An 18,916-nucleotide genomic window follows, 5' to 3' on the forward strand; every position below is an offset into this window, starting at 1 on the left:
TCACGGTCAACGAAGGAATAGACCTCCTCCCAAGACATTCCGATCAGACTCGGTATCTCGGTAATTCAAGACAACTCCGACAATGGTAAAACAAGTCCAGCAACACCGCCCGCTGTGCCGACAGATCCCGCTAGGAGCTGCACATATCTCGTTCTCAGGGCACACCGGATAAGCTAAGTGTACGGGAGCCAACGTAACCCAAGTTGCCAAGGGACGGCCCCGCACGGTGCTCTAGGTTGGACCAACACTCAGAGGAGCACTGGCCCGGGGGGGTTAAAATAAGATGACCCTTGAGTCCGCGAAACCCAAGGGAAAAGGCTAGGTGGCAAATGGTAAAACCAAGGTTGGGCATTGCTGGAGGAGTTTTATTCAAGGCGGACTGTCAAGGGGTTCCCATTATAACCCAACCGCGTAAGGAACGCAAAATCCGGGAACATAACACCGATATGACGGAAACTAGGGCGGCAAGAGTGGAACAAAACACTAGGCGAGAGGCCGAGCCTTCCACCCTTTTACCAAGTACATAGATGCATTAAGATAACAAAGTAATATAATGATATCCCAACAAGTAAATAAATGTTCCAAAAGGAACGGCCTCCAATCTTCACCTGCAACTAGCAACGCTATAAGAGGGGCTGAGCAAAGCGGTAACATAGCCAATCAACGGTTTGCTAGGACAATGGTGGGTTAGAGGTTTGACATGGCAATTGGGAGGCTTGCAAGCAAATGGTAGGCATCGTAGCAATGGCATAGCAAAAGAGCGAGCAAACTAGCATAGCAAAGATAGTAGTGATTTCGAGGGTATCATCTTGCCTGCACAGTTGTCAGAGTTGACTGGATCCTCGAAAGCAAGCTCAACGGGCTCCTCGTTAGAAAACTCGTCTCCCGGCTCTACCCAAACAAGACAAACAAGCAACAAGGACACAATCAACCACGTGCAAACTCAAACAACACAATGCAAAGATGGTATGCTATGCGGGATGCGATGCGGGATGCAAAATGCAAGATATGACAGGAAATGCATGAACCTGGCCTCAACTTGGAAAACCAAGTGTGCCACTGGAAAGATGAGATGAAATCGCTTGAAAACTATATAAAGAACGCCGGAATCGGAGTTACGGTTTGGAAATGGCAAGCGATTCGAATATGACACCGGTCTGCGATTTACAGCAAGTAGGCATCTAAATGCAACGAAATGAACATGCTACAGCACCCAAACATGACAATAAAATACATGGAAGGGATGCACACAAGATGCTAAACAAAAGTCTAGCACAGAGCTACTGCCAATTCATCCATTAACAGGTTCAAACAAGCATGGCAAAAATGCAAATGACAAACAGATCTCAGACTTAGTGAAATTAACACTTGTCTGGAATTTCAGATCAGGTAGCCCTCTTCGGAGCAACACAACTACATGCTACAAGATCTGAACATGGCAAAGTAAAGCATGGCATGGAGATACTCAAAGAGCTTAACAAAAGTCCCTTAGTGACCTTGAGCCAAAAAGGACCAGAAAATACAATTGCAAGCATGTAAACATAGCAAAAACATAATCAGTTTTCAGACTTAGTGAAAACTGACACATGCTGAAACATAACTCAAGTAGGCATGTTTACGAGCTGGATGCACTAACTACGGTGCAAGTCATGGCAAGACAAGCATACACCCATCAAGAAGGGAAATCACTAAGTCCCTGAAAACAGACTTAGCAAGTGCACCACTTTGCAAGCTTGCACAAGTCACCACACACATCACAAAAATACATGGGTTGCACCTCTGGAAAGATGACAAAACCCTTAACAAAACACATGTAGAGCATCAGGGCATATCATGCACACATTAATCGTGGCAAAAATGACAAAAACCTAAACGGAGTAACAGATCTGACAATTATCTCAAGTAGCCCTCTTCTAACAGCATTTCGGGCATCAAGATGAGCTCAAATGAAAATGATGCAATGGAATGAAATGATGTACTCTCTGAGGTGAACATTTTGATATGCTATATGCATGAATCGGAGCTACGGATGCAAAGTTATGGAGCCGTGAACATGAGCACTTGAACTAAAATTATCAGGGACTTAGACGAAATTTTACCCTCCAGATCTAGGGTTTCGGCGGGCACACGAACCAAGGTTCGCCGGCGCGATCTCGAGGTCGCCGGCGAGGTGGGTTTGTCGGCGGGGAGAAGAGGGGAGGCGAGGCCGGGGCCGGATCCGGCGAAGGAAGGAGGAGGCGGCGCCGGGCGCGGGCGGCGGCCGGTGAGGCGGCGCGGTCGAGGCGGGAGGAGCCGGGTGGAGCGGCCTCCGTTGGTGGCGCGGCTCGCCGGCGGCGCGGTTCCCGGGCGGCGCGCGGGCGGCGAGGTAGGAGAAGGCGGCGGGGCGCAGGCGAGGCGGCTCGGGCCCGGTCGCTGGCCGCGAGGGCCGACCGTGGGCCGGGCGGCGGAGGGACAGGTGGCGAGGCCTCAGTGGCCGCGGGCGGCGGCGGCTGTCCGGACTGGGACGGACATGTCCGGCGCGTCGGAGGGGAAAAATTAGGGTTTCGGGGGAAGAGGAAGATCCGGATTCGGAGGGGTGTATATATAGGCATAGAAGGAGCTAGGAGAGTCCAAATGAGGTGCGGTTTTTGGCCACGCGATCGTGATCGGACGCTCTAGATGATGGAGAGGGTTTTGGTGGGTTTTGGGCTAAATTGGAGGGGTGTTGGGCTGCAACACACACGAGGCCTTTTCGGTCCCTCGGTTAACCGTTGGAGTATCAAACGAAGTCCAAATGATACGAAACTTGACAGGCGGTCTACCGGTAGTAAACCAAGGCTGCTTGGCAAGTCTCGGTCCAATCCGGAAATGTTTAATCCCCACACACGAAAGAAAGCTAGAAACGACCACCGGAGGAGAACGAAGCGCCGGAATGCAAAACGGACAACGGGGAAAATGCTCGAATGCATGAGACGAACACGTATGCAAATGCAATGCACATGATGACATGATATGAGATGCATGACAATGACAACAACACACGGAGACAAAAACCCGAACCCGAGAAAATAAAATAACTTAATGCCGGAAACGGCAAGAGTTGGAATACAAATTGGGAAAGTTACATCTGGGGTGTTACAACACTCCACCACTACGAAAGGATCTCGTCCCGAGATCTAGGACTGAAAGAACGCTGGGTACTCAGAACGGAGGTGATCCTCGCATTCCCAGGTAGCTTCACGGTCGGAATGGTGTGACCACTTGACTTTGAGAATTTTGATTGACTTGTTGCGAGTCTTGCGTTCAGTCTCTTCAAGAATAGCAACTGGGTGCTCACGATAAGAGAGATCTTCTTCGAGCTCAATATCCTCGAAGTTGACTGTGCGGTCAGGAGTCTTGAAGCACTTTCAAAGATGAGAGACATGGAACACGTCATGAACATTTGCAAAGTTTGAAGGAAGTTCGAGTTGATAGGCGAGGTCACCTCTCTTGCTGACAATCTTGAAAGGTCCCACGTATCTGGTGGCAAGCTTCCCTTTGATACTGAAGCGACGAGTACCTTTCATAGGAGAGACGCGGAGGTAAACATGATCTCCGATCTCGAAAGCCAAATCACGGTGCTTACTATCATAGTAGCTCTTCTGACGGGATTGGGCTGCTTTGAGGTTATCACGAATGACTTTGCACATTTCTTCTGCCTCTGTGATTAATTCATTACCCAAAAGCTGACGTTCACCGGTTTCAGACCAGTTGAGAGGGGTACGGCACTTCCTGCCATACAGAATTTCAAATGGGGCCTTGCCCAAACTTGCTTGAAAACTGTTGTTGTAGGAGAATTCAGCATAAGGAAGACAATCCTCCCACTTCATGCCGAAGGAGATCACACAAGCCCTGAGCATATCTTCAAGAATCTGGTTGACACGCTCGACTTGACCGCTAGTTTGAGGATGGAAAGCTGTGCTGAAGCGGATGTTGGTGTCCATGGCCTTCTGAAAAGAATCCCAAAACTTCAAGGTAAAGATGCTGCCACGGTCTGAAGAGATCACTTGTGGAATACCGTGCAGAGAGACAATACGAGAGGTATAGAGTTCCGCCAATTGAGCTGCAGTGATCGACTCTTTGATAGGCAGAAAGTGATCCACTTTGGTGAGTTTACCGATGACAACGAATATAGCATCATTGCCACGCTTGGACTTTGGAAACCCAGTCACGAAGTCCATTTCAATGTGGTCAAACTTCCATTCTGGAATGGCAAGAGGTTGGAGGAGACCTGCTGGCCTTTGGTGTTCTACCTTCACTCTTCTGCAGACATCACATTCATTCACGAATTGAGCAATCTCGCGCTTCATTCGAGTCCACCAATAAGCCTGCTTGAGATCCTGATACATCTTCGTGCTCCCCAGGTGGATGGAGAGGAGAGAATTGTGAGCCTCGTTCAAGATCACTTTACGGAGGTCACCTTTGGGTACCACAATACGACCCTCGAAGAAGAGAGTGTCCTTGTCATCAAGGCGGTAGCACTTGTACTTGGGTTGACTCTTGGCAATCCCAATCTTCACCTTTTTCACCATAGCATCAAGAAGCTGGGCTTGGCGAATCTGGTCTTCCAAGGTAGGAGAGACTTGAAGGTTGGCGAGGAAACCTTGAGGAACAACTTGCAGGTTAAGTTTGCGGAAAGCTTCACAAAGCTCGGGTTGATAAGGCTTGAGAATCAGACTGTTGCAGTAAGCTTTTCTGCTCAATGCGTCAGCAATCACATTGGCCTTGCCTGGAGTATACTCGATACTCGGATTATACTCTTGAATCATTTCGACCCATCGAGTTTGCCTGAGGTTGAGATTAGGTTGAGTGAAGATGTACTTGAGACTCTTGTGATCAGTGAAAATGTCCACTTTTCTTCCCAATAGAAGATGTCTCCAAGTCAAAAGAGCATGCACAACTGCCGCCAACTCGAGATCATGAGTGGGGTAGTTCTTCTCATTAGGCTTCAACTGGCGAGAGGTATAAGCAACAACTTCCTTCTCTTGCATCAAAACTGCGCCAAGACCTTGGAGAGAGGCATCACAAAAGACCTCGTACGGCTTGGATTCATCAGGCGGAGTCAGAACTGGAGCAGTGATCAATTTCTCTTTCAAAGTGTTGGAAGCAATGTCACACTCTGGAGACCAAACGTACTTGACGTGCTTCTGAAGAAGATTAGAGAGAGGCTTCGCGATCTTAGAAAAGTTTTCAACGAATCTTCGGCAATAGCTTGCGAGACCGAGAAAACTGCGGAGTTGCTTCACGTTCTGAGGAGGTTCCCAATTCACAATTGCAGACACCTTCTCAGGATTCACGGCAATGCCCTTGGCAGAGATGATATGACCAAGATAAAGAACCTCATCGAGCCAAAATTCACACTTGGAGAACTTGGCATAGAACTTGTGTTCTCTGAGCTTATCAAGAACCAAACGCAAGTGCTTGGCATGATCTTCCTTGTTCTTGGAGAAAACCAGAATGTCGTCGAGATAGACCAGAACGAAGTCATTGGTGTAGGCATTGAAGATGAAGTTCATCATGCGAGCGAACGTCGGTGGAGCATTGACGAGGCCAAAAGACATGACAGTGTATTCATATGAACCAAAGCTTGTCCTGAAAGCCGTCTTGGGAATATCTTGCTCACGGATTCGAATCTGATGATAACCCATACGGAGATCAAGCTTGGAGAAAACTTGGGCACCTTTGAGTTGTTCGAACAGCTCATTGATGTTGGGGAAGTGGGTATTTGTTCTTGATGGTCTTCTTGTTCACTGGACGGTAATCAACACAAAGTCGGTCCGTTCCATCCTTCTTCTTCAGAAAAAGAACACCACAACCCCACAGAAAAGAACTAGGCCGGATGAGACCCATTTTCTCTTGAATATCGAGTTGCTTCTTCAGCTCCTTCAACTCTTCAGGTCCGAGCTTGTAAGGACGCTTGCACACAGGTTCCGTACCAGGCTCAAGATCAATAACGAATTCAACTGGCCGGTGCGGAGGCATTCCTGGAAGCTCTTCTGGAAAGACGTCTTGATATTCGCAAACGACTGGAATTTGCGAGATGGCATCGAGTTCACCCTTCTCATTGAGAGAAAACAGACGGATGGTATCGTCATTCGCGGCAAAGACAATTACATCCTCAGATGAATGAGTTAATTGAATCTGCCTGGCTGCACAATCAAGCTGAGCCTTGTGCTTAGAAAGCCAATCCATCCCGAGAATAAGATCAATATCCGAGTTTCCAAGAACCATTGGAGAAGCCAGAAACTTGAAATCACCCATCATGATAGAAACATCCGGGACTATTGAAGTAGCCCTCATAGACTTAGCCGGAGAAACCACTCCCATAGGTTTACCCAACATTTGTGAAACGAAGTCATGCTTGGAAACAAATGATCTTGACATGAAACAATGCGATACACCAGTGTCAAAAAGAACTTTTGCTGGAAAAGAGTTAACTAGAAAGTTACCCATGATGACATCTGATGATTCCTCTGCCTGAGCTGCATTCAGCAAGTTGACCTTGGCGTGCTTGGGGTTATGCTTGACCACTGCTGTACTTGCCAATCTGACAGGAGGAGGAGGAGGAAGACGCCTCTGGTTGAAACACTTGTTGGCATAGTGACCCTTCTGTTGGCACTTGTTGCACGTGACCTCTGAAAGAGGACGGTGATACGGAGCACTCGATCTTGGAGCTTGAGACGAAGTCCTGTTCTGAAAGCCAAGGTTGGGTGGGTGGGAAGAACCACTGCCACCTTTGCTCTTCTGCTGATACGGCTGACGGAACAGAGGAGGAGGAAGCCCATACTTCTGCTGCTTGGCCACTTGAGTAGAGGAAGAAGGAGTAACATCTCTGACTCGCTTCTTGGAAGCATCACACCTCAACTGAGCAGCCTCTTGCTTCAGTGCCATGTTGTAGAACTCATCGTATCTCAAGGGCTCAAACAGGACAAGAGCTAGCTGAATTTCTTCTCTGAGGCCACCCCTGAACTGGTATATCATGCTCTTCTCATCAGGGACATCCTGCTTGGAAAAGCGGGCGAGCTTCTGGAACAACTTGTTGTAGTCATAGACAGACAAAGAGCCTTGCTTCAGATTGCGGAATTCCTCACGCTTGCTTTCAACCACGCTCTGGGGAATATGATGAGCTCGGAAATCTCGACGGAAATCATCCCAAGTGATAACACGTCCACCTCTGGAATCCTTGTACTGCTCGAACCATTCTGCAGCTTGATCTTTGAGTTGGAAGGAAGCGAACTTGACAAAGTCCTCAGGCCTGACGTTACTGCACTAGAAATGCTTGCACAGATCCACAAGCCAATCGTCAGCATCGGATGCCTCAACACAATTGCTGAAAGTCTTTGGCCCGTTAGCAAGGAACTGGTTGAGTGTAGCAAAGTGATTCTGATTGCTGCCTTGATTCCCTTGGTTGCCTTGATTGCGCTCTTGGAGAATTTGCATGATCAACTGTGTGTTTGCATTGGTTGCGGCCATCACAGCTTGCCATGCCTCCGGAGGAGGTGGAGGTGGTGGCAGATCAGGATTCAGAGTCGTGCGCGTTGGAGGAGCCATCCTGAAGAGGTTGGCGTCCATTAGCACATTGATAGATAAATATTGAAGCTGAATCCAATGGAATGAAAATTGCAACATATCATCTCCACATCCTAACAAAATGAACGAATGCATTCCTCTTGAAATGGTCACATATCCATAAATTGAGAAGCCACATAGAATTAAGGTAGAGAAATAATTCAACAAGGTACGGATCAAGAACGAATAATCGGTAAGAAATCCCAATCTCAAACCAATATCCGTGGAAGAAGAACTAGAGCTACAAGAATTCCCACCTATGAAACTCCCGAACCTTTCCGGTTATGCAATCAGGTGTTGGGGATACAGGGGAAGCATAATATCTCACCCAAACTAGCAAATCCTACATCCAGCTGTATCCATCCTTCAACACATAACCAAGAAACCTTCAGAAACCATCTACCTCGACCTTCGAAAAGCATCCGTTATACAAGTTATGGCGATACTCCCGAACTCCCGCCCCAGTACTGGGTGGCGTCGAGGTTATCTCACCAACGAACTGCATAAAAGAGATTTCCGATGTCGGCGTACTAGACTCAGGTATTCCAGAACTGTAACGATAAAATTATGATGACAACACCTCAGAGCTCAACTCCCTGGGACACTTCCACTAAACCCCTGACAGGAGGCACCAAGACAATGTTCTCATCATGAAACCATCGGAACGATTCCAAGATACCCGCGTGATCCTAAAAAAATTAGTGAAATTTGAGAAGAGAAGAGTCAAAACTCTATGTCAGGATGCCTTACCAGAGCGATGAGGAGACTGGGAAGTAAAAAGAATTCCTAAACTCTCCGATATATAATTCCTAAATGACTCAAAACATTTTTCTAGACACAACTCGGCCGCTAAAAATGATCAAGCAATGGGGCTCCTAAGGTCGGGGAAGGCTCTGATTACCAACTTGTGACACCCTCGATGCGACTATATCTCCCACGTGTCGAGGCACGACTTAGAGGCATAATCACATTGAAGGCATATGTCGCAAGTTAGGCAATCTTCACAACATCCCATGTAATATAAATAAATAAAGGGGAGATAACATAGTTGGCTTACACTCGCCACGTTAATCAAGTACATAAATAACATTACATCATCCAAACACTCATGGCCCGACTACGGCGCCAAAATAAAAGAGAACCCAACATGCGACACGGTCCCAATCACCCCCAACTGGGCACCACTACTGATCATCGGGAAAGGAAACATAGTAACGTTGAGAGTCTTCGTCGAACTCCCACTTGAGCTCAAGTGCGTCTCCTGGAGCGGAATCAACAGGCCCTGCATCTGGTTTAATAGTAATCTGTGAGCCACAGGGACTCAGCAATCTCGCACCCTCACGATCAAGACTATTTAAGCTTATAGGTATGGCAAGGTAAAAATAAGTGGAGCTGCTTGGCCACTTGAGTAGAGGAAGAAGGAGTAACATCTCTGACTCGCTTCTTGGAAGCATCACACCTCAACTGAGCAGCCTCTTGCTTCAGTGCCATGTTGTAGAACTCATCGTATCTCAAGGGCTCAAAGAGAACAAGAGCTAGCTGAATTTCTTCTCTGAGACCACCCCTGAACTGATATATCATGCTCTTCTCATCAGGGACGTCCTGCTTGGCAAAGCAGGCGAGCTTCTGGAACAACTTGTCGTAGTCATAGACAGACAAAGAGCCTTGCTTTGGATTGCGGAATTCCTCACGCTTGCTTTCAACCACGCTTTGAGGAATATGATGATCTCGGAAATCTCGACAGAAATCATCCCAAGTGATAACACGTCCACCTCTGGAGTCCTTGTACTGCTGGAACCATTCTACAGCTTGATCTTTGAGTTGGAAGGAAGCGAACTTAACAAAGTCCTCAGGCCTGACGTTACTGCACTCGAAATGCTTGCACAGATCCACAAGCCAATCGTCAGCATCGGTTGCCTCAACACAATTGCTGAAAGTCTTTGGCCCGTTAGCAAGGAACTGGTTGAGTGTAGCAAAGTGATTCTGATTGCTGCCTTGATTCCCTTGGTTGCCTTGATTGCGCTCTTGAAGAATTTGCATGATCAACTGTGTGTTTGCATTGGTTGCGGCCATCACAGCTTGCCATGCCTCCGGAGGAGGTGGAGGTGGTGGCGGATCAGGATTCGGAGTCGTGCGCGTTGGAGGAGCCATCCTGAAGAGGTTGACCACCATTAGCACATTGACAGATAAATATTGAAGCTGAATCCAACGGAATGAAAATTGCAACATATAGTCTTCACATCCTAACAAAATGAACGAATGCATTCGTCTTGAAATGGTCACATATCCATAAATTGAGATGCCACGTAGAATTAAGGTAGAGAAATAAATCAACAAGGTACGGATCAAGAACGAATAATCGGTAAGAAATCCCAATTTCAAACCAATATCCGTGGAAGAAGAACTAGAGCTACGAGAATTCCCACCTATGAAACTCCCGAACCTTTCCGGTTATGCAATCAGGTGTTGGGGATACAGGGGAAGCATAATATCTCACCCAAACTAGCAAATCCTACATCCAGCTGTATCCATCCTTCAACACATAACCAAGAAACCTTCGGAAACCATCTACCTCGACCTTCGAAAAGCATCCGTTATACAAGTTATGGCGATACCCCCGAACTCCCGCCCCAGTACTGGGTGGCGTCGAGGTTATCTCACCAACGAACTGCATAAAAGAGATTTCCGATGTCGGCATACTAGACTCAGGTATTCCAGAACTGCAACGATAAAATTATGATGACAACACCTCAGAGCTCAACTCCTCGGGACACTTCCACTAAACCCCTGACAGGAGGCACCAAGACAATGTTCTCATCATAAAACCATCGGAACCATTCCAAGATACCCGCGTGATCCTAAAAAAAAATTTAGTGAAATTTGAGAAGAGAAGAGTCAAAACTCTATGTCAGGATGCCTTACCAGAGCGATGAGGAGACTGGGAAGTAAAAAGAATTCCTAAACTCTCCGATATATAATTCCTAAAAGACTCAAAACATTTTTCTAGACACAACTCGGCCGCTAAAAATGATCAAGCAATGGGGCTCCTAAGGTCGGGGAAGGCTCTGATTACCAACTTGTAACACCCTCGATGCGACTATATCTCCCACGTCTCGAGGCACGACTTAGAGGCATAATCGCATTGAAGGCATATGTCGCAAGTTAGGCAATCTTCACAACATCCCATGTAATATAAATAAATAAAAGGGAGATAACATAGTTGGCTTACACTCGCCACGTCAATCAAGTACATAAATAACATTACATCATCCAAACACTCATGGCCCGACTACGGCGCCAAAATAAAAGAGAACCCAACATGCGACACGGTCCCAATCACCCCCAACTGGGCACCACTACTGATCATCGGGAAAGGAAACATAGTAACGTTGAGAGTCTTCGTCGAACTCCCACTTGAGCTCAAGTGCGTCTCCTGGAGCGGAATCAACAGGCCCTGCATCTGGTTTAATAGTAATCTGTGAGCCACAGGGACTCAGCAATCTCGCACCCTCACGATCAAGACTATTTAAGCTTATAGGTATGGCAAGGTAAAAATAAGTGGAGCTGCTTGGCCACTTGAGTAGAGGAAGAAGGAGTAACATCTCTGACTCGCTTCTTGGAAGCATCACACCTCAACTGAGCAGCCTCTTGCTTCAGTGCCATGTTGTAGAACTCATCGTATCTCAAGGGCTCAAAGAGAACAAGAGCTAGCTGAATTTCTTCTCTGAGACCACCCCTGAACTGATATATCATGCTCTTCTCATCAGGGACGTCCTGCTTGGCAAAGCAGGCGAGCTTCTGGAACAACTTGTCGTAGTCATAGACAGACAAAGAGCCTTGCTTTGGATTGCGGAATTCCTCACGCTTGCTTTCAACCACGCTTTGAGGAATATGATGATCTCGGAAATCTCGACAGAAATCATCCCAAGTGATAACACGTCCACCTCTGGAGTCCTTGTACTGCTGGAACCATTCTACAGCTTGATCTTTGAGTTGGAAGGAAGCGAACTTAACAAAGTCCTCAGGCCTGACGTTACTGCACTCGAAATGCTTGCACAGATCCACAAGCCAATCGTCAGCATCGGTTGCCTCAACACAATTGCTGAAAGTCTTTGGCCCGTTAGCAAGGAACTGGTTGAGTGTAGCAAAGTGATTCTGATTGCTGCCTTGATTCCCTTGGTTGCCTTGATTGCGCTCTTGAAGAATTTGCATGATCAACTGTGTGTTTGCATTGGTTGCGGCCATCACAGCTTGCCATGCCTCCGGAGGAGGTGGAGGTGGTGGCAGATCAGGATTCGGAGTCGTGCGCGTTGGAGGAGCCATCCTGAAGAGGTTGACCACCATTAGCACATTGACAGATAAATATTGAAGCTGAATCCAACGGAATGAAAATTGCAACATATAGTCTTCACATCCTAACAAAATGAACGAATGCATTCGTCTTGAAATGGTCACATATCCATAAATTGAGATGCCACGTAGAATTAAGGTAGAGAAATAAATCAACAAGGTACGGATCAAGAACGAATAATCGGTAAGAAATCCCAATTTCAAACCAATATCCGTGGAAGAAGAACTAGAGCTACAAGAATTCCCACCTATGAAACTCCCGAACCTTTCCGGTTATGCAATCAGGTGTTGGGGATACAGGGGAAGCATAATATCTCACTCAAACTAGCAAATCCTACATCCAGCTGTATCCATCCTTCAACACATAACCAAGAAACCTTCGGAAACCATCTACCTCAACCTTCGAAAAGCATCCGTTATACAAGTTATGGCGATACTCCCGAACTCCCGCCCCAGTACTGGGTGGCGTCGAGGTTATCTCACCAACGAACTGCATAAAAGAGATTTCCGATGTCGGCGTACTAGACTCAGGTATTCCAGAACTGTAACGATAAAATTATGATGACAACACCTCAGAGCTCAACTCCCTGGGACACTTCCACTAAACCCCTGACAGGAGGCACCAAGACAATGTTCTCATCATGAAACCATCGGAACGATTCCAAGATACCCGCGTGATCCTAAAAAAATTAGTGAAATTTGAGAAGAGAAGAGTCAAAACTCTACGTCAGGATGCCTTACCAGAGCGATGAGGAGACTGGGAAGTAAAAAAGAAATTCCTAAACTCTCCGATATATAATTCCTAAAAGACTCAAAACATTTTTCTAGACACGACTCGGCCGCTAAAAACGATCAAGCAATTGGGCTCCTAAGGTCGGGGAAGGCTATGATTACCAACTTGTAACACCCTCGATGCGACTATAGCTCCCACGTGTCGAGGCACGACTTAGAGGCATAATCGCATTGAAGGCATATGTCGCAAGTTAGGCAATCTTCACAACATCCCATGTAATATGATAATAATAAAGTGGAGATAACATAGTTGGCTTACACTCGCCACGTCAATCAAGTACATAAATAACATTACATCAACCAAACACTCATGGCCCGACTACGGCGCCAAAATAAAAGAGAACCCAACATGCGACACGATCCCAATCACCCCCAACTGGGCACCACTACTGATCATCGGGAAAGGAAACATAGTAACATTGAGAGTCTTTGTCAAACTCCCACTTGAGCTCATACGCGTCTCCTGGAGCGGAATCATCAGGCCCTGCATCTGGTGTAATAGTAATCTGTGAGCCACAGGGACTCAGCAATCTCGCACCCTCGCGATCAAGACTATTTAAGCTTATAGGTATGGCAAGGTAAAAATAAGTGGAGCTGCAGCAAGCGACTAGCAAGTATGGTGGCTAACTTATTCGCAAAAGAGAGCGAGAAGAGGAGGCAAAGCGCGAGCGAGAAACTAGAGCCACCTGCGTAAACATTACTCCAACACCGTGTCCACTTACCGGACTCCGCCGAGAAGAGGCCATCACGGTAACACACTCAGTTGATTCATTTTAAATAATTAAGGTTAAAGTTATCTACCACCGGACATTAACAAATTCCCATCTGCCCATAACCGCGGGCACGGCTTTCGAAAGTTCAATCCCTGCAGGGGAGTCCCAACTTAGCCCATGACAAGCTCTCACGGTCAACGAAGGAATAGACCTCCTCCCAAGACGTTCCGATCAGACTCGGTATGTCGGTAATTCAAGACAACTCCGACAATGGTAAAACAAGTCCAGCAACACCGCCGCTGTGCCGACAAATCCCGATAGGAGCTGCACATATCTCGTTCTCAGGGCACACCAGATAAGCTAAGGGTACGGGAGCCAACGTAACCCAAGTTGCCAAGGGACGGCCCCGCATGGTGCTCTAGGTTGGACCAACACTCAGAGGAGCACTGGCCCGGGGGGGTTAAAATAAGATGGCCCTTGAGTCCGCGAAACCCAAGGGAAAAGGCTAGGTGGCAAATGGTAAAACCAAGGTTGGGCATTGCTAGAGAAGTTTTATTCAAGGCGGACTGTCAAGGGGTTCCCATTATAACCCACCGCGTAAGGAACGCAAAATCCGGGAACATAACACCGATATGACGGAAACTAGGGCGGCAAGAGTGGAACAAAACACTAGGCGAGAGGCCGAGCCTTCCACCCTTTACCAAGTATATAGATGCATTAAGATAGCAAAGTAATATAATGATATCCCAACAAGTAAATAAATGTTCCAAAAGGAACGGCCTCCAATCTTCACCTGCAACTAGCAACGCTATAAGAGGGGCTGAGCAAAGCGGTAACATAGCCAATCAACGGTTTGCTAGGACCATGGTGGGTTAGAGGTTTGACATGGCAATTGGGAGGCTTGCAATAAAATGGTAGGCATCGTAGCAATGGCATAGCAAAAGAGCGAGCAAACTAGCATAGCAAAGATAGTAGTGATTTCGAGGGTATGATCATCTTGCCTGCACAGTTGTCAGAGTTGACTGGATCCTCGAAAGCAAGCTCAACGGGCTCCTCGTTAGAAAACTCGTCTCCTGGCTCTACCCAAACAAGACAAACAAGCAACAAAGACACAATCAACCACGTGCAAACTCAAACAACACAGTGCAAAGATGGTATGCTATGCGGGATGCGATGCGGGATGCAAAATGCAAGATATGACAGGAAATACATGAACCTGGCCTCAACTTGGAAAACCAAGTGTGCCACTAGAAAGATGAGATGAAATCGCTTGAAAACGATATAAAGAACGCCGGAATCGGAGTTACGGTTTGGAAATGGCAAGCGATTCGAATATGACACCCGTCTGCAATTTACAGCAAGTAGGCATCTAAATGCAACGAAATGAACATGCTACAGCACCCAAACATGACAATAAAATACATGGAAGGGATGCACACAAGATGCTAAACAAAAGTATAGCACAGAGCTACGGCCAATTCATCCATTAACAGGTTCAAACAAGCATGGCAAAAAATGCAAATGACAAACAGATCTCAGACTTAGTGAAATTAACACTTGTCTGGAATTTCAGATCAGGTAGCCCTCTTCGAAGCAACACAACTACATGCTACAGGATCTGAACATGGCAAAGTAAAGCATGGAATGGAGATACTCAAAGAGCTTAACAAAAGTCCCTTAGTGACCTTGAGCCAAAAAGGACCAGAAAATACAATTGCAAGCATGTAAACATAGCAAAAACATAATCAGTTTTCAGACTTAGTGAAAACTGACACATGCTGAAACATAACTCAAGTAGGCATGTTTACGAGCTGGATGCACTAACTATGGTGCAAGTCATGGCAATACAAGCATACACCCATCAAGAAGGCACAAAATGCAAGCTAGACATGGCAAGAACAATAGCATAGCATGCATGGATCAACTACAACATCACCGGCAAAATTGCAAACAAGTTGACAATCTGCCCAGATTCGCAAAGTAGCAAAAGTAGAGCTCGATTGACTCAAGCTAGGGTGCTCCATAATTGCAAACAAAGACATGGATGGATAGAGCACTACAATATTAACAAAACATCCTTACTGATCATCCTCAAAAGAGGCACGGATCACTAGGAAACAACATGAACATATGGCAACATGAGATAAACAGCTCCAGGACTTAGGGAAATCACTAAGTCCCTGAAAACAGACTTAGCAAGTGCACCACTTTGCAAGCCTGCACAAGTCACCACACACATCACAAAAATACATGGGTTGCACCTCTGGAAAGATGACAAAACCCTTAACAAAACACATGTAGAGCATCAGGGCATATCATGCACACATTAATCATGGCAAAAATGACAAAAACCTAAACGGAGTAACAGATCTGACAATTATCTCAAGTAGCCCTCTTATAACAGCATTTCGGGCATCAAGATGAGCTCAAATGAAAATGAAGCAATGGAATGAAATGATGTACTCTCTGAGATGAACATTTTGATATGCTATATGCATGAATCGGAGCTACGGATGCAAAGTTACGGCGCCGTGAACATGAACACTTGAACTAAAATTATCAGGGACTTAGACGAAATTTTACCCTCCAGATCTAGGGTTTCGGCGGGCACACGAACCGAGGTTCGCCGGCGCGATCTCGAGGTCGCCGGCGAGGTGGGTTTGTCGGCAGGGAGAAGAGGGGAGGCGAGGCCGGGGCCGGATCCGGCGAAGGAGGGAGGAGGCGGCGCCGGGCGCGGGCGGCGGCCGGTGAGGCGGCGCGGTCGAGGCGGGAGGAGCCGGGCGGAGCGGCGTCCGGCGGTGGCGCGGCTCGCCGGCGGCGCGGTTCCCGGGCGGCGCGCGGGCGGCGAGGTAGGAGAAGGCGGCGGGGCGCGGGCGAGGCGGCTCGGGCTCGGTCGCTGGCCGCGAGGGCCGACCGTGGGCCGGGCGGGCCGCGGCGGTGGAGGGACAGGTGGCGAGGCCTCAGTGGCCGCGGGCGGCGGCGGCTGTCCGGACTGGGACGGACATGTCCGGTGCGTCGGAGGGGAAAAATTAGGGTTTCGGGGGAAGAGGAAGATCCGGATTCGGAGGGGTGTATATATAGGCATAGAGGGAGCTAGGAGAGTCCAAATGAGGTGCGGTTTTTGGCCACGCGATCGTGATCGAACGCTCTAGATGATGGAGAGGGTTTTGGTGGGTTTTGGGCCAAATTGGAGGGGTGTTGGGCTGCAACACACACGAGACCTTTTCGGTCCCTCGGTTAACCGTTGGAGTATCAAACGAAGTCCAAATGATATGAAACTTGACAGGCGGTCTACCGGTAGTAAGCCAAGGCCGCTTGGCAAGTCTCGGTCCAATCCGGAAATGTTTAATCCCCACACACGAAAGAAAGCTAGAAATGACCACCGGAGGAGAACGAAGCGCCGGAATGCAAAACGGACAACGGGGAAAATGCTCGAATGCATGAGACAAACACGTATGCAAATGCAATGCACATGATGACATGATATGAGATGCATGACAACGACAACAACACACGGAGACAAAAACCCGAACCCGAGAAAATAAAATAACTTAACACCGGAAACGGCAAGAGTTGGAATACAAATTGGGAAAGTTACATCCGGGGTGTTACAGGAACGTGGTAGCAGCATCTACGATATGACATAAAGTTTTGCGAATTACATAAGGATCTGAATGTTGCAGACCCGTTGACTAAAAACCTCTCTCACAAGCAAAACATGATCAAACCCAAAACTCATTGAGTCTTAATCACATGATGATGTGAACTAGTTTAGTGACACTAGTAAACTCTTTGGATGTTGGTCACATGGCGATGTGACCTGTGAGTGTTAATCACATGGCGATGTGAACTAGATTATTGACTCTAGTGCAAGTGGGAGACTGTTGGAAATATGCCGTAGAGGCAATAATAAATTAGTTATTATTATATCATATTTCATTGTTCATGATAATCGTTTATTATCCATGCTAGAATTGTATTGATAGGAAACTCAGATACATGTGTGGATAAATAGACAACACCATGTCCCTAGTAAGCCTCTAGTTGACTAGCTCGGTGATCAATAAGATGGTTACGGTTTCCTGACCATGGACATTGGATGTCGTTGATAACGGGATCACATCATTAGGAGAATGATGTGATGGACAAGACCCAATCCTAAGCCTAGCACAAAGATCATGTAGTTCGTATGCTAAAGCTTTTCTATTGTCAAGTATCATTTCCTTAGACCATGAGATTGTGCAACTCCCGGATACCGTAGGAGTGCTTTGGGTGTGCCAAACGTCACAACGTAACTGGGTGGCTATAAAGGTACACTACAGGTATCTCCGAAAGTGTCTGTTGGGTTGGCACGAATCAAGACTGGGATTTGTCACTCTGTGTAAACGGAGAGGTATCTCTGGGCCCACTCGGTAGGACATCATCATAATGTGCACAATGTGGCCAAGGAGTTGATCACGGGATGATGTGTTACGGAACGAGTAAAAAGACTTGCCGGTAACGAGATTGAACAAGGTATCGGGATACTGACGATCGAATCTCGGGCAAGTATCGTACCACTAGACAAAGGGAATTGAATACGGGATTGATTGAATCCTCGACATCGTGGTTCATCCGATGAGATCATCGTGGAACATGTGGGAGCCAACATGGGTATCCAGATCCCACTGTTGGTTATTGGCCGGAGAGTTGTCTCGGTCATGTCTGCATGGTTCCCGAACCCGTAGGGTCTACACACTTAAGGTTCGATGACGCTAGGGTTATTAGGAAGACTTGTATGTGATTACCGAATGTTGTTCGGAGTCCCGGCTGAGATCTCGGACATCACGAGGAGTTCCGTAATGGTCCAGAGATAAATATTTATATATGGAAAGTTGTTGTTTGGGTTCCGAGAAAAGTTCGGTTTTTTCTGGTATTGTACCGGGAAGCTTTCGGAAGGTTCCGGAGGATTCCGGAGGGGTCCGGAGGTCCGGAAAATGTTCCACCATGTCCAATACAGCAGCATGGGATGTAGGGGGCGCCCTAACCTTAATGGGCCAAGGGCACCAGCCCCCCCAAGGCCCATGCGCATGGGAGAGGGGAAACCCTAAGGGGGAGGGCCTCCACTTGACTTGGGAGGCACTCCTCCCCCCCTTGGCCGCCGCCCCCAACCCTAGATGGGATCTAGTGGGGCCGGCCCCCTCTCTCCCCACCTATAAAGAGTGGAGGGTTGGGAGGGCGGCCACACCCTGGAACCTGGCGCAGACCTCCCTCCTCCTACCTTCTCCTCCTCCTCCATGGTGCTTGGCGAAGCCCTGCCGGAGAACCACAAGCTCCTCCACCACCACGCTGTCGTGCTGTTGGACTTCTTCCTCAACCTCTCCCTCCTCCTTGCTGGATCAAGGCGTGGGAGACGTCTCCGTTCCGTACATGTGTTGAACGCGGAGGTGCCGTCCGTTCGGCGCTAGGATCATCGGTGATTTGGATCACGATGA

This window comes from Triticum urartu, chromosome 2A, assembly GCF_056163025.1.
Source record: "Triticum urartu cultivar PI428250 chromosome 2A, HENAU_Tu73, whole genome shotgun sequence".
NCBI classification, from domain to species: Eukaryota; Viridiplantae; Streptophyta; class Magnoliopsida; order Poales; family Poaceae; genus Triticum; species Triticum urartu.